General features: G+C 37.0%; 1 protein-coding gene across 2 annotated transcripts in view; it reads left to right on the forward strand.

Moving 5' to 3' along the window:
* Positions 1-4: 4 nt before the first annotated feature.
* The window catches only part of WASF1 (WASP family member 1), a 77,603-nt gene continuing 59,800 nt past the window's right edge, over positions 5-17,807 (forward strand). The window contains exons 1-2 of one of the 2 annotated variants that reach the window (XM_023206020.2): positions 5-569; positions 1,266-1,410. The gene's annotated coding sequence lies outside the window, so the exon portion shown is untranslated. The remainder of the gene's footprint in view (positions 570-1,265; positions 1,411-17,807) is intronic. The other variant, XM_023206019.2, reaches the window with a different exon arrangement.

Below are 17,807 nucleotides of genomic sequence, written 5' to 3' on the forward strand. Positions count from 1 at the left end.
GCCAAGCACTGTTCTCTCCGTCCCCCTCCCCCAAACTGAAGATTGGGCAATACCACAGAACCTCAGGAAAGGGGGGAAGAGCGAGCTTCAGCCCCACTGATGGAGGAGTGGGCGGAGGCTGGGTTTCCCACCTCGACTGCACCTGGGCACCGGAGGCTGAAGAGGAAAGTGAGAATCTGAAGTTTTGAGACCTCTGACTGGCCAGGAATAGCTCCTGGGGCGGGGGGCAAGGATGGGACCATAGCCGGAGAGAGTCCTGCGGTCCCCCCTGCTTCTGGCGCTGGTCCCTGCGTCCGGTTGTGGAGCGTCTCGCTCGGGGAGGGGGCGGGGGGAGCGGCAGCTCGCGGTGTTGTTCACTCGCGCGTCGAGCACACGGTAGGTCCGGCGGCCGGTGGGCGCCCCAGGCGGCGTTCCCCGTGGCCTTGCGCCTCGGCCGCTGTCCTGAGCGGCTTCCGCCCCAGAGCCCGACCCTCCTGGGGGCCCTAGGTGGAGTCCCGCGAGCCGAGGGGGACCGGCGACCGCTGCCGAAGCATGAAGAAGGGGTAAGCGAGAGCCCCCAAGATTTCACGGTGAGCGCGAGTCCCTGAGGAATTGCTTTTTTCGGGGAGGGGGTGCTGGGAGAGGAACTCTTCCTCACCGGCCGGAGCAGACCGAGGGGTGTGTGGCCCGCATAGGTGACGGGGATGGATGGGCGCGCCTCCCCCGCCCCGGCCCCCACCCCCATCCGCGGGTTTCCCGAGCGCCCACCGCCCACCCGCCAGCCGGGCTGGGTGCCGAGGGAGACGGCGGCGGGCGCGCCTGGGGCTCGGCTGCAGGGACCGCCCCGGGGCTGCTTTCGCCCGAGAGACTGCGGGTCTCACCTGAGGTGCCACCGCCCGGGCTTCCCTGCCCACCCGCGCCCACGGTCCGCCCCGTGCCTCTTTCCGGGGGAGGCGGTAGCCCCGGGCGACAGAGAAACCTCTGCTCGCTCTACGTGCACGGGGCTCAGTAAAGCGAGCTCGTGCGTTTGCGTGTTTGCTCCGCGAGTCGGTGTCTAAAGACATAACGGTAAAGCGAGTGCAGGCATCCTTTTCTTGGTTGGAAGGGAAGGCGAAGCAGTGCTGTCGCTTCTGGTGCCCGTTCGTGGGGGCTGCCTCGGGCAGAGTTAGGGAGCCGCTCACTCAGCGCTCATGTCGGCAGGACTCGCCCATTGTGCCACCCAGATAATTATTCAACTATGCAGCATCCATTGCACCTTTCCCATTTTTCTTTTCCCCTTGCTACAGCATGCCCCCTAGCTTCGGTACTCTGACACCTTCTCTTGCACTTGCGGATGATGAACTGGAATAAGGATGAAAAAAAGCACATCCTATCTCAACATACACGACCTGCCCTATAACCGATTAATTAATTGATCACCAGCTAGACTAGGTACTTAAATACGACTTACTCTAATCATTTCCTTTTCTGTATAATAAGGTGTGCGGTGGATTCGACCTAAATTTTTTCTTTGGTGTTAGATTCACGGTTAGCTAAGGTCTTTTTTGTTTTCACTAATTGATGTAATTGACTTACGGGTTATTCAATCCGTCTAATGTTCTTAAATTTAAATTTGCATGGTAGGTAACATTCATTTTTCTGATCATAGCACTATATCATGATTAAAAATGCAGTCTAAATTTGAACTCTCAGAAACAGTTTATCCTTTATGCTCTAAGTTTCTGTTAGGAAACATATTTTTGTTTATATTGAATATTCGAATGAAGTATTTGATATAAAATTTCGGAAGTTTTGAATAAGAAAAGTTTTGTATTTGTTTTTCAGTAACAGAATGTGTCATTACTAATCGTTGCCTTCCATTGAATGGAAGAATTTAATATTTAAGGTGAGGATTTTAACCACCGTATCAGTCATTCCCTAATTTATCTGATGTTATTTTTTATTCACTTTTGTCTTTGCAATATCATGTATTTAATTACTTGTTTTAGAATCCAATATTTTTTTCTAACTTCGATCTACAAGTATGAGTAGGCTTCAGTTTTGCATGATCTACCTGAAGGATGAATTTTTTTTTTTTTTTTTTTTTGAAAATACAAGAAACAACTGTTGGTTACTTGATTTTTATGTTAAAAACTGTTTACATCTCATTATTTAAAAACAGATGATTCACTATCAAAAATAAGTGTTGTATTTTTATAATTTTCCTTTTCCATCTTGTTTAAGCTTGTTGCATTAACCCGTCTGATAAAAGAGAATCACATATAAGCATTGCAGAGGCAGCTTTAAGGTACGGTAATTGTTTTATGGCACTTGGAAGTGGCGCACATACAATATAAGTTGATGGTGTAGGATTAGTTGCTTGGTTAGGAAATGACCTTGCAATTTACAAAATGGACATCTTTGTGCCTTGGTTTCCTTATATGTAAATGGAGATAATATTTAGTAGGTAGTGTGCATAAATTCAGAAAAGGTGTGTTTTTGTAGTCCTTTGAAAGAAAATTTAAATAGCTGATGAATGATAAAAAGATTTCTGTGAAAAATACAATGAAAAAATGTCAGGATTTTCCTTGTCATGTTAGAATGGCTGATTAACATTGATTTTTGCTTTGGAGAGATACGCCTCTGAATTGAAAAATGTTTCTCATCTGTCAATGGTTTTAAATAATTGCAGACATAAAGGTTATTACAGTTAATACCTACATGTAGTTAAACATATAGATAAAATAGTTAATAGTAAATAAAAATTATGACTTGATAATAAATAGAATATTGAATTAAGTTAGTGAAGAATAATATAGTAAAAAAATATTAAGGCCTTTTTTGTTAAAAATTTGCAGGTGTTACAATCCAAAATGCTTAGTTGTGATCATTTATGAGGTATGCTATAGAGTTACTTTATTACTCATGTTTGTAAATATTCATATAGTCAGAGACAGTGTATTAATATTGTATGACTATATTTAATTATACATTTTGCTTTATTTTAGGAATAACTTAAGATATCTTTCCAAGTACTTGATTTTCATTATCACAGTACATAGTATCTTGTGACTTCCTTATTGGACTACTATCAAAAGTTTATATTATTAGCACTTTTACCAAAACAGTGCTTTTGGTTACTTTGTGAGAAAACTTCATATAGATAAGACTATTAAAGTGTGTTTAAAGTTAACTATTATATGGTTTCTTTTTTGAGAATTTGATTGTTCTATAATGTTTTCTTAAATGAATTAAAATTTAGCTGTCACTGTCACTTGGGTAAATGCAGTAAAGTCATGGTTTTTTTAGTTATTTGAGGAGAGGAACTGACCTGCAGCTTATCGTCATAAATCCAAAGTTGTGTTTGGATAGTGTTTAACAAATAGTAGGGTTTCAATTTTCTTTGTTGAACAAATAAAATGAATGTGTAAAGAATATCCATTGAATTAATATACTCAGTGAAACATTTTTAAAGATTTATCAAACATTTTAGTTAATGAAATGTGTAACTTTATCTCAGGAGAAAAGAGAAAAATGAATTTGGAGGCTCTTGGAACTCCATTTACCTGTTCAGATCTAATTCCATTACCTGTACACTTTTGAATTGGCACTAGATACTTAGCAGTCTTTGATTTATGAAATATTAACAATTTTCTTCTTATAGCTCACTTTATGAAGATGTATGTCAACATATTTTTTGTTTTCCCTACACTAGATAGAAGTGTGTTTGATTCTTTGCGACTTAACTTTTCTAGTGAAATAGTAATAAAAAGATATATGTAAATTAAATCCTGTGCTAAATGCCTAAGTACCTAGTTGTTAAAAATAAATGACCCCTGAGGTGGAACTTTTTATAAAATTAAGAATCTTGTGTTTTTAGTTTATCACATTCAGCTTATAATTTTGTGAACTAGTAGTTCTAACTTAATACACGATTGATTATATTTTACATCTTGTAAAATGGTTTGGAACTTGGGTCTTATTTTCTCAGAAACGGTATACTTAGTGGTTAGAGTCACAGACAGCCCACTAAAGCCTATTTAAATAATAAAATACCTGAATTATAGGATTATGTTAATACTAAAAAAACCATAAAATTATGTTAATAATTAGCGTAAGTGTATTAAAATACCTATAATAATTTGTATGACAGTCTTTGGGAAAAATAAGTTTCAGATCTACCTTGAAATGCTAGGATCTGTAACTCTCGTGTTAGACATGACAACATTAGGAACTTGTTCTGTTTCACCCAGTGGACTTGAAGAGGAGGCTGTTTCTCAGTTCAGTGAGTGGCATAGCCTCACATTATCTGGGACGAGAAGTTAGGGCATGACAGAAATTAGAAGGAAATGCAGTCTTCTGTGCGACTTTACTTCTCAAGATATTTGATTATAAAATGAGAAGATAGAAGTTGATGACTTCTGAGGTCTGTTTTAGCTACAAATAAAATTCCAAGGCTTGATGTAACTTTGAAGCTTGATGTAATCCCACTTTTTTTCTGATAGTTCATTTTCCCTAATATTACAGCTTACGTACCTCTGTGAGGACATTTCTTTCTGGACCTGCCTCTGAAAAAGAAAGTAGCCTTGATCCTTTCTCACATGCCTGTTCTCAAAAGCAAGATTTTTTAGTCTCTTAAAGGTGTTATTTTTGTGATGGGTTTTACGTTTGTTTTAAGTTTTAAAATAAACTCCCAGCACTGTCAAAAAACAGGATTTTTCTTTTGGATTGTTTCCTTTGTTTCCTTATTTTGAGCTATTAGTAAAGTCAGGGTAGATTTTATTCATACTTAGGAGAAAGATCATATCCAGTGAATCTCCATAGAATTTTTTAAGGAAAAAATGGAATGAGGTGATGAGGTGGGAGTATGAAGATACAAAGATGGGTTATTGCCCCATGAAGTATGGGGCACCTTGTGTTTGTAGCAGCCTTACCTGGGGTGCAATGAAGCTTTGGTATGGATGTGATGGGGCTGAAGGCAGATTGAGAAAGTGAATCTATGAACTCCTTGAGGACGGTTTTGTTGTTAGTGTTTGGTTGTTTTGTTTTGCTTCATTTTTGTGTTCCTAGTGCCTGTTTTTGGTTTAATCTAAATGGAATGGATTTTTGATTGTATGCAATTACTACAGCATAAAGGAGAAGTCATTCTCTTCCTACGTGGAAAGATCAGGGTGCTGTGAGGGAAGAGGTCAAAAAACACAGCTATTTTTGTCATATGCACTGGAGTATTTAATAGGCTTTTTATTAACTCCTTATTTGGAGATCAGTGATATTAAAAAATAATGTGTAACATGGTCCAAAAGGAAAAGAAGTAACATTGTTTGCTTGCTATATGTACAAGACACTGTATAGGTACTATCACATTTATTATTTCTCTTGTTTAGTTGCTACCATAGCCCTGTGAGGATTTAATTGAAGAAAAAGGTTAACTGAATTGAACAGGTTGTTTGTTCTGCCTAGCAGAAGCCCAGATTCTCTCAGAACTGCTTTATCTCCGCTTTTACCGATAAGTTACTGTTGGAGTAGTCGTTTTAATAACTTGATAATAGCAATTCTGCCTGCCTGCTACCGTCCCCTCATTTGTAATTGGTTCATTTAGTGGGTCCTCCTTGTTAAACCAATGATTCATAGTTCATAATCAGCACATAATTATTGAGGGCCAAGTAGGTGCTAAAAAGGATAGGTTTCTGTTCTCTTGGAGTTAACAGTGTAGTAAAAAACAGGTGTTGAACAAAACATTTGTACTTAGAAATTTTGGTGAATGCTATAAGGGAAAAGAAGAGGGAACTGGATTTACATTGGGAGTTAGGGGAGGCTTCTTGGAGGCAGGATTAGTGGAAGTTAGGTAGGTGGAAAAGGAGAATGCAAAGAACAGATGAAACAGTTAAAGCTTAGTGTAAGAGGGATTGTGACTTTATAGGAGGTTGCAGAGGTAAACAGAAGCCAGACTATGCAGAGGTCCTACATGAGGCTTGGTTTTACAAAGTTAAGAATTTTAAGTCTCTTGGGGAAGGCCATGAAGAGTTTTAATCAGGTTAATTACTGAATCAGATCTATCTTTTATAAAGGTCACTTTGGCTTGAAAGGGGCCAGAGAGACCAATCACAATTCTGTTGATTTCTGTGATTTATTGGCCTGGTTTTAGACACTTGCACTAAGCCAAGTCACTCAGAACTTTTCCTGGGTCCTCCATGCCCAGAGGTTGAATAATTTGTTTTCTCTTCAATTGCTGAAGCTGTGAGATACAAAACTCTGGAACTGTTAATGGCCTTGTTTCTTGCCCTCTGAGCTAGATAAGCTGGGGCTTCTAGAACAAAGAGTGCAAAGAAGCAGATGCACAGAGTCCTGACTGTATTCGAGTTCCTTTGTCCATGGTCCTGAGATTGAGTTCCAGAGACATCCTAGTTATCTTTGTCATAAGTCCTCTTTTTTGCATAAACTGTTAGAATTGTATTTGTGGTACTTGTCAACCGGCAAACTGAGTCCTCTCATAGATCAAGTAATTTGCTCAAGGTCACATGGCTAATAGAAACGGAGATGGAATTTGAACATAGATATGTGTGATTTCAAGGTCCCATTTTTTTCCTACTCCCTTATGCTGCAAAGGTACCATTTCTTAAACTAAAGGTCCTAAAGGAATTCTAAGGAGGTAGATTTTGGGTGTGGTGACATCTATTGGATGATGATGACAGCAAAGGTTTTTTATTTTATTTTATTGTATTTTTTATTTGGTGTGCTTGATAATAGTTAGTCCAGCATCTAGCCATTCTTTATTCCTAACCCCTAGCCAGGTGTACTCCAATAAAGTTACATTGACTAACTTATTTGAAAAGAAGAAAAGCTTATGTGTCAGGGCATGGATTAACTTGTTTGATTCATTTACCAGAAAATATCAAGTCTGTTATGTTTTTACCTTATGCTACAAAAGTAAGCTTGTTTTCTAGTCATTTTAATAGGGACATCTCTTGTCTTATTTTGCTAAATTTTCATAACATACATGTGCTAGAGGTTATGCCAGAGAATTGTGGAAAGGTTAAATGAAAAGGGAGGAACAGTGAAGCATTTTATATTATAGTTGAGGATGAAGACTAGCATTCATTTCTTAAAATTATTTTTATAGATTTAGAGGGTACAAGCTACGTGGATATATTGCATAGGGGCAAAGCCTGGGCTTTTTAGTGTAGTGTACATTGTACCCATAAAGTAATTTCTCATCCCTCACCCACCATCTATCCTTCCACTCTTCAGAGTCTCCATTGTCTATTATTCCACTCTTTATGTCCATGTATACAAATTATTTAGCTCCCACTTATAAATGAGAACATATGGTATTTGACTTTCTGTTTCTGAGTTAGATAATGGTCTTTAGATAATGGTCTCTGGTTCCATCCATGTTGCTGCAAAAGAGATGATTTCATTCTTTTTAATCGCTGAGTAGTATTCCATTATTTGTATTAAAATTTTCTTTAATCATCTGTCGATGGACACTTAGGGTGATTCCATATCTTTGCTATTTTGAATGATAGCACTCATTTTTTTTAAAACCAGAATAAAAGCCCTGTGTGGTACATCATAATACACGACTACAAATTTATCAATTTTGTTATTATTTTCAAAGACTCTATATTTAGTTTCATTGATTTTTTTTTCTCTTGATTTCCTGTTTTCAATTACGTAGATTTCTGCCTTAATTATTCCATGGTGTATATGTGCCACAGTTTCTTAATCCAGTCTATCATTGATGGACGTTTGGGTTAGTTCCAAGTCTTTGCTATTGTGAATAGTGCCACAATAAATATACATTTCCTTTTGTCTTTATAGTAGCATGATTTGTAATCCTTTGGGTATATACCCAGTAATGGGATCGCTGGGTCAAATGGTAATTCTAGTTCTAGATCCTTGAGGAATCGCCACACTGTCTTCCACAATGGTTGAACTAATTTTCACTCCCACCAACGTGTAAAAGCGTTCCTATTTCTCTACATCCTCTCCAGCACCTGTTGTTTCCTGACTTGAATGATTGCCATTCTAACTGGTGTGAGATGGTGTCTCATTGTGGTTTTGATTTGCATTTCTCTGATGACCAGTGATGATGAGCATTTTTTCATGTGTCCATTGGCTGCAGAAATGTCTTCTTTTGCGAAGTGTCTGTTCATATCCTTTGCCCACTTTTTGATGGAGTTGTTTTTTTCTTGTAAATTTGTTTGAGTTATTTGTAGATTCTGGATATTAGCCCTTTGTCGGAAGGGTAGATTGCAAAAATTTTCTCCCATTCTGTAGGTTGCCTGTTCACTCTGATGGTAGTTTCTTTTGCCGTGCAGAAGCTCTTTAGTTTAATTAGATCCCATTTGTCAATTTTGGCTTTTGTTGCCATTGCTTTTGGTGTTTTAGTCATGAAGTCCTTGCCCATGCCTATGTCCTGAATGGTATTGCCTAGGTTTTCGGTTTTTGTGGTTTTATAGATCCTTCTACTTTTCTAATACAGACTTCATGATATTTTCAACTTAAAACAGGTTTATTGGGATGTAATCCCATCATAGACTGTGGACCATCTATATATACACTCGGTGCCGTAAATTCCAAGCACTGCTTTTTGTGCATCCCACACATTTTGATAAATTGTATGTTCATTTTCACTTAATGCAAAGTATTAAGAAATTTCTCTTGAGACTTTGAACCATGTGTTATTTAGAAGTGTGATGTTTAATCTCCAAATGTTTTGAGATTTTCCCGCCTATCTTTCTGAGATTGCTTTCTAGTTTAATTGCATTGTGATCTGAGAGCATATACTCTGTTAGTTCTGTTCTTTTAAATTTTTTCAGGTGTGTTTTATGGCCTAGAATATAGTCTGTCTCAGTGAATGACTTATGTGAGCTTGAGAATAATGTGTATTCTGTTGTTGTTGGTTGAAGTACTATATAAATAGCAGTTAGATCCAGTTGATTGGTGGTATTTAGTTCAACTGTATTGTTACTGATTTTTTGCCTTTCAGTTAATTACCGATAGAAGGATGTTGATATCTCCAGCTGTGATCATGAGTTCATGTTTCCCCTGGTAGTTTTATCAGTTTTTTGCTTCACATTTTGATGCTCTGTTAGGTGCATATACATTAAGAATTGTTAGGTCTTGGAGAATTTGCCCCTTTATCAGAATGCAATGCCTTTCTTTATCCCTGTTAATTTCCCTTGGTCAGAAACCTACTTTGTCTCAAATTGATACAGCTACTTCAGATTTATTTTGATTAATGTTAGCATGGTATATCTTTCTCCATTTCTTTACTTTTATTTATTTATTTATTTTTTTTTTTAATGAGACGGAGTCTCGCTCTGCCGCCGGGGCGGGAGTGCAGTGGCCGGATCTCAGCTCACTGCAAGCTCCGCCTCCCGGGTTCCCGCCATTCTCCTGCCTCAGCCTCCGGAGTAGCTGGGACTACAGGCGCCCGCCACCTCGCCCGGCTAGATTTTTGTATTTTTTGGTAGAGACGGGGTTTCACCATGTTAGCCAGAATGGTCTCGATCTCCTGTCCTCGTGATCCGCCCGTCTCGGCCTCCCAAAGTGCTGGGATTACAGGCTTGAGCCACCGCGCCCGGCCCATTTCTTTACTTTTAATCTATTTCTATATTTAAAGTGGGTTTCTTATATACAATATATAGTTAGGTCTTTTTTTTTAATCTACTCTGTCTCTTACCTTTTAATTGGTGTATTTAGACCATTCACATTTAAAGTGATTATTGATATAATTGTATTAAAATCTAATGTATTTGCAACTGTTTTTTATTCATTGCACTTGTTCTTTGTTTCATTAAAAAGAAAAAGTTGGCTGGGCTGGTGGCTCACACCTGTAATCCCAACACTTTAGGAGGCTGAGTCAGGCCAGTCACTTGAGCCCAGAAGTTTGAGACCAGCCTGGGCAACATGGTGAAACCCTGTCTCTACAAAAAAATACAAAAATTAGCCAGGTGTGGTGGCATGCACCTGTAGTCCCAGCTACTTGGGAGACTGAGGTAGTAGGATCACTTGAGCCCGGGAGGTGGAGTTTGCAGTGAGCCAAGATTGCACACTATACTCCGGTCTGAGAACCTCTGTTTCACCCTCTCCACCCCCCAAAAATGTCCTCTCTTTTTGTGCTTTCTCTGACTTTAATTGAGCACTTTGTGTGGTTTCTTTTCTCTCCTCTCTTAGCATATCAATTATACTTCTTTTTAAAATGTTTTGTAAGTGGTTGTCCTAGTTTGCCTCTCTTTTTGTATGATTACTGAGGAGAAGTCCAATCTAATTTTTATCACTATCCCTCTGTAGGTAAAGTGGTTTTTCTCTTCCTTTCAGAATTTTTCTTTGTCTTTGGTTTTCAGCAGTTTGAACATCACATGCCTAGGTGTAGATTTTCTGGTATTTATCCTGCTTGATGATCTCTGAGCTTCATGGATTTGCTGTTTGGTTTCTTAATTTTGGAAAAATTTTGAACACCTGTATATGCTAGGCATTGTACTAAATATCTTATGCATGTGATTTAATCCTCACGACAACCCTCTGAAGAAGTATGATTCTCATTATTTGTGGTGGGAACTAAGTTTTAAATATAGACCACTACAGAATTTTTTTACAATAGTCACTAAAATTTAACTGCCTTGGGCTTACCCCTTACTTAAGCTTCCTCTAGATGTAATGAAAAAATTGAATTATTTTGGTTTACTTGTTAGGTCACAATACTGGAGGTGAGTGTTGGGGACTGATTTCAGAGTTCAAGTCGTGTGCAGTGTATCAGATTTGTGTACCATCAAAGGAGTTGAATGAAAATGGCTATGTTATGTCCTTTTGATGAGATGCAACTATTTTACCAGCAATTTGCATACATTTGAAAGTTGACTGAACCAATTAATGGAGAATCCAGTACTTTGCTTTAATTTAAAGATGATCTCAATTCCTAAGTGATTGGGTGCTGTTAGTAGAAATAGAGAAGCCCAAACAATGAGTAAGTTTCCTTTTTGGGGAGAGTGGGAAATGATGGATAATGAATTTGATTTTGGATATTTTGAATTTGAATTAGTGAGATGTCCCTGTGGAGCTGTCTGGCAGACTGATAGCACAGGACTATATATTGTCAGGACTGTTATGGTTGATTGTATAAGTTTGTGTAAGTAATTTAGAACCCTTGATGGTTAAAGATCTGGCAATGATGGATTTATGATGAGGAGAAAGTGTAGAAATAACTAGGTGTAACAAAACTGTTGACTCCTAACATTGAGTGGAAAGAAAAAGGAGAGACAGAAGAGGATACCGAAGGTGTGATCAAAGGATATAATGTGTTGCATTCTTAATATGACTGTTCTCTTGGGACAGGGGATAAGGCCTTGTGGTCTGGCCAGATCTCCGAAGAGGAATGTGAGATGCTAGTGAGTAGGAAGGGAAGCAAAGAAAAAGTGTGTCGATGGTTTTGAAAGCAGAGGAGAATGACAGGATTGCAGGAACTTGGTAAGGACAAAGTTGTTTTATAATAATGAGGCAATGAATGGATAGGGTAGAATATTTATGTCAGAAAGAGACACTTCGGAGATGGAGATCTCATAGGTAGAACGATTAAAAGAGTCTGTGCACAGAGACTTGATGTGCTTAGTAGTAGAAGGAAAGGTGCTACTCCTCAGGACTGGAAGTACTGGCAGTGGAGCCCTCGAGAGATGGGGTTCAGTTTTTAAAGCCTTGCTCTTGTCTATATACTTCTAACAGTTGCTCTAGGCTTGGCAAGTAGTAAAGCCACATCATTTGAAGTGGGAATCTTGGAGGGATGAAGGTGGTTATGTGTTACTACTGATTCCTGTATTTTAAAATGTATTCTTCTTGCTTGCAAAAACAAGTCTTTGTCATTGTGATAGAGGCAGTGTACAACTGCATGCCTCATATACAGTAAGATAGTGTTAACATCATAAAAATCACCATTTTCACTATCACAGAAGGAAATGAAATAGAGCATGTCTTTCAGTGGATTTGTACATACAGAACTTAATTTCATTCATTAGCATTAAAAAGAAAATGTAAATTTTTTGGTAATGCTATACTAAGTACAGAAAGATGACATTAATGACTTCTTATCAGTTAAACATGAATTTCAGTATGTATTTCGTATAGTAGGGATGGATTTATGAGTTCCTCAACAATTTTAATTAAATTCATTAAATTCACTCATTATTAACGGTTATGTGAGAGGTCATGTTAGGAACAGAAAGTGCGGTGAAAATAGTATTTATTTTACTATTCTAATGAAATCTTGAGGTATAAGAGGTAATTGTTATAAAAGGGCTTTTGGAACAAGTCTATATTAATGTTAAGATGCTACCGTTAAATTTTAAGGCTAGGGAACTAGGACCATAGACGAGATCATGATTTACATTTTTCATTAAATAATCAGTGTGGTATGTAAATATTTCCAGTGTAATCAGTGACTAGAATAAACAAATATTTGTTTTGGTTATCATCAATTTAGCTTATTATTTTGAATTTTAAGTGACTATACCAATAATATTGAACTTAAACTACAGAAAGATGGTGATGATTTATTGAAAATTGAGTCATTTATTTTTAATTATGTTGTTTCTATTTGAATTTGTTTTTCATTTGTAGCTGCCTCACCAAATATTAGTAGAATTATCTATAGTTGACCTTATTTGAGGGTTATGGTGAAACATGTAAGTTACAGATGTAGCTCATCTTAAGAAAACATAATATGAATGAGATTACTAATGGAGTGAGTTTGGATAAAAATAAGAGAAAAGGTACAAGGACTAAGTCCTGGAGTCCTCAAAGAATTAGAGGTACAGAAGATAAAGAAAAGGATGCACTAGCAGAGGAGACTGAGAAGGAGGTGGAAGAAAAGCCAAGAACTTGAGGTACCCTGGAAGTCAACTTAAGCAGGTGTTTAAAGGAGTGAAACGCAGTCGAGTTGTATCAGATGCTGTTAATAGTTTGAGTGAGAAGAGGTCTGAGAATTAGCCATTGGCTATAGCAGATAACTGACCGTGGTGAGATGGTTTGGCACAGTGCGGGGAATGAAAGCCTGAACAGGACAGATTTTAGTGAGAATTGGAAGAGAAAAATCAGATAACTCATTCAAGAAATTTTGCCATAAAGGAGAATAGAAATTGGGAGAGGAGTGGCTGGAGGGAGAAGTGGGACCAAGAGAAGTTTTTGTTGGTGGTGGTGGTAGCTTTTTTTTTTTTTTTTTTTTAAGATGGGTGAAATTATAGCATGTCCCTATGCCAATGGAAGTGATTCAGAAGAGGGAAAAATGATGATACAGAAGAAAGGAAGGATAATTAATTCCTATTGCTTAAATAGGATTTGGGAACTGGCCTAGAACTTTGCCACTGGGTGAAATGGTTTCTGTGGAGAAATTTTTGATTTTGACATAGACAAATTACAAATGCCTAATAACGCAAATCATCTGTTGTTTTATAGTTGTAGATTATCTTTATTGATGTGCACTGTACTCTTTTATATGTTTTAAAGCTTATGTCTAATATTACTAAGTTTAAATCAGTTATTTTTTGTGACTAGGCCCTAGCAAATAAGCATTTTATAGTATGTGATTATTGTCTTTAGTTGGAATAGTTAATGCTATTTGATTAAATGGATTTTTGAAAGCTTTATTGAAATACAGTTGACATGTAATAAACTGTACAATTGGATGAGTTTGGATTTATGCATACACTCTATCATGACATCAAAATAATGAACCCCCAAAAGTTTCCTAGTTATTTTTGTAATCCCTGCATCCTACCTCTCCCTTCTGCATCTGCAAACCCTCACCCCTTCCCTAAGCAATGACTAATCTACTTTCTGTCACTGTAGGTTAGTTTGCATTTTCTAAAACTTTATATGTATGGAATCATGTAGTCTGCATATAGTATGCAACACAGTCATGTGTTGCTTGATGACAAGGATACGTTCAGAGAAATTGTTAGGCAATTTTGTCATTGTGTGAACATCATAGACTGTACTTATACAATTCTAGATAGTATAGCCTGCTACACACCTAGGGTACATGGTAGAGCCTATTGCTCCTAAGCTACAAACCTGTACAGCGTGTTACTGTACTGAATAATGTAGGCAGTTGTAACACAATAGTAAGTATGAAGATATTAAACATCTAAATGTAGAAAAGGTACAATAAATATATGGTATTAATATAAGAGATTAAAAATGGCACACCTGTATAAGGCACTTACTATGAATGGAGCTTACAGGACTGGAAGTTGCTCTGGGTGACTCTGAGTGGTGAATGAATGGGAAGGCCTAGGATATTACTGTATGTGACTGTAGTTGTTATAAACACTATGCTTAGGTTACACTAAATTATAAAAATTTCTTCAGTAATAACCTTAACTTACTGTAACATTTTTGCTATATAAATGTTTAATTTTTTAACTTTATGACTCTTATAATGGCAACTTAAAACAGACTGTACAGCTGTACAAAAGTATTTTCCTTATATTCTATAAGCCTTTTTTATTTTTAAAATTTTAAAAGCTTTTTTTGGTTAAAAACTAATACTGAAACACACACCATCTCCTAGGCCTACACAGGGTCAGAATAATTGATACCACTGTCTTCCACCTCCACATCTTGTCCCACTGGAAGGTCTTCAGAGGCAGTAACAGGCATGGAGCTGTCATCTCCCATGATAACAATGCCTTCTGGAATACCTCCTGAAAGGGCTGCCTGAGGGTCTTTCTAACTTTGTAAAATAAAAAATATATAAGTAGAAGGAGTACAGTGTAAAATAATGATAAAAAGTATAGGATAGTAGATACATAAACCAGTAATATAGTAGTTTATTCTCATTATCAAGTATTATGTAACTATACTTTTATGTAACTGGCAGCACAGTAGGGTTTTTTTTTTTTTTTCAGTATCACCACAAATATGTGAGATGGTTCCCTTACCTATGATGGCTAACATCGTGTGATGGCTACAGTGTTACTAGGTGATAGGAATTTTTGTTAGTTCCCTTAGAACATTATGTGACTATCATCATATATGTAGTCCATCACTGACTGTAACTCATGACTGCAACTCCAGTTATTTTAAGATAGGGTAGCCATTTATCCTTGGAAGATTCTGCTTTAAGAAATACTTAAAATTTTTTTTCACACACAAAAAAAAGTTTTTGAGTTTTGTGTGCTATGTGCCAGGCTTTATGCTAATCATTGTATCTTATTTGATCTTCGTAAACAGCCGGCCAAAGAAGGCAGGACTAGCTACAGAGGGATGGAGAAGTTAAGGTTCTTTGCACAGTTTGTAAATGGCAGAGCCAAGATTCAAACCCATCTGCTCTGTGGTCAGACTCTGTACTCCTAACTGCTATTTTGTCTACCTTTAACTGCCATTTTGTCTACTCTGCTAAATTTTACAGATTAAATACAACTAGCAATATTTTTGCTTGAGGACAGAGTAAATAAAAATTGTCATCCATTGCTACAGTATAAAATACCAATATTAGCTTATTATTTTAATGAATGTAACACTAAAACTGAAAGACCTTTCATTTCATGTTAACTTTCTGGTATCCCTGGTCATTTTTTGAGCCCTGCTCTCTATAAAATGAGTAAGCTAACTGTTCTCATTGTCTTCAGGATAGTCTTTGTAAAGACTATACTTTGGTGTGTAAATGTAATTTGGGGAATACCACTGATTTTTTAAAACATTTAAAATCTTTTCAGGGTAAAAGAGTTCAGAAATATTTTGGTCAAAATGAGAACTCAGATTAGGAGAATTATTGTAGGGCATTTTTTTATTTAATTGGTAAACTCTCTTCTTAGTCTTCTTTCTCCCTGGTTTCCTGATCGAAGACACTGTTTCTTTTTCATAAGCATTCATCTGCTTTCCCATTTCCTTTATTCCCTAAATAATGTAGAATAAATGGCTTATCATATTTTGGCTTGCTATATCACCGATTTTTTCATGAATGATTCTCTTTTCCCATCTATATCCTTGACATCTTTAAAATTTAACTTTGCACTACTGCATTTTTCCCCCTTCTCCTTTTACAAAAACTGTGCCTATCCATTTGACTTTCATTGTGCTTAGCTTCTTTTATTCCTGGAATTCATGCATCTTGCCAGGAACATAAAGGGAGCTAGAACGGTGCACGAGAACTAAGGCTTCTAGAACCTTGTACTCAGACTTTATCGTGCATCTTGGTAAAAAGCAGGTTTGATTCAGAAGATCAGAGGTGGTACCAAAATACACAGTTCTTACAAGTTCCTAGGGGATGTTGATGCTGCTGATGCTGGTTTAAGGACCACCTTTTGCATTATCACTGGTATAGAAGATCCATGTCAGAAGGAAGTAGAGAAAGTATTGCTTTATATAACAATATATTATAAAAAAAGAAAAAGTATTGCTTTGAAGGGAATACATTCTTAAATGATCATGTTTATAAAAGAGATGAATTCAGAGGAGAGGCAAAAGGTCAGGTAGGTAGTTTGAGAAAAAACAGAAAGGCGACAGACATCTGAATAGAATACCTTCTTAGTTCCTAATGTTGCTAGAACTCTCTTATGACATTTAAAAAATTGTGGTAAGACACACATGAGTTAAAATTTACAATTTTAGTCATTGGAAAGTGTATAATTCAATGGCATTAAGTACATTCACGTCTTCCAACTTCTTTTTTTAAGATGCTTTTATTTTTAGACCAGTTTTAGGTTCATGGCAAAATTAAGCAGAAAGTACAGAGAGTTCCCATATATTCTCTGACCCCACATGTGTATAGCCTATCAACATTCCGTATCAGAATAGTACATTTATTACAACTGATGAACTTACATTGATAAATCACTCAAAGTTAATACTTTATACTAGGGATCACTCTTGGTGTTGTACATTTGATGGGTTTTGATATGAGAAATGTGTCAATTTCACCTATCTGCCATTTTAGTATAATACAGAATAGTTTCAGTGCCCTAAAAATCTGTCCTCTGCCAATTCATCCTCTCTCCTTTCCTGCCCCTGGAAACCACTAATCTTTTTACTCTTTATAGTTATGCCTTTTCTGTCATGTCATGTAGTTGGAATCATAGAGTATGTAGCCTTTTCAAATTGGCTTCTTTTGACTTGGTAATATGCATTTAAGGTTCCTCCCATGTATTTTCATGGCTTGATATTTCTTTTGAGCGCTGAATAATATTCCATTGTTTGGGTGTACCACGCTTTATTTTACTTACCTACTTGAGGATATATTGGTTGGTTCCAAGTTTCGGCAGTTATGAATAAAACTGCTAAAATGTCGACGCTGAGATTTTTGTATGGGCGTAAGCTTTCACCTCATTGGGTAAATACCAAAGAATGTTTTTGCTGGATTGTATGGTAAGAGTTTGTTTCATTTTATAAGAAACTGCCAAACTGTCTTCCAATTATGCATTCTCAAGAGCAGCAAATGAGAGTTCTTCTTGCTCTGCATTCTCTCCATCATTTGGTATTGCCAGTGTTTTAGATTTTGGCCATTCTAATAGGCATGTAGCAGTATCTCGTTTTAGTTTGCAATTTGCTACTGACACGTGATGTGTGACGTTGAGCATCTTTTCATATGCTTATTTGCAGTCATGCAATCAGTGTATCTCTTTTGGTGAAGTATCTATTGAGTTGAGAACTTTTTCCCGATTTTTAATCAAGATGTTCATTTTCTTGTTGAATTTTAAGAGTTCTTTGTATATTCTGAATAACAGTCTTTTATTAGTCTTTTGCAAATATTTTCTCCCAGTTTATAGATTGTTTTCTCGTTCTCTCAACATTGTCTTAACAGAGCAGAACTTTTTAATTTTAATAAAGTCCAACTTACCAATTATTTTTCATGG

The sequence above is a fragment of the Piliocolobus tephrosceles genome, chromosome 5 (assembly GCF_002776525.5).
Source record: "Piliocolobus tephrosceles isolate RC106 chromosome 5, ASM277652v3, whole genome shotgun sequence".
Classification (NCBI taxonomy): Eukaryota; Metazoa; Chordata; class Mammalia; order Primates; family Cercopithecidae; genus Piliocolobus; species Piliocolobus tephrosceles.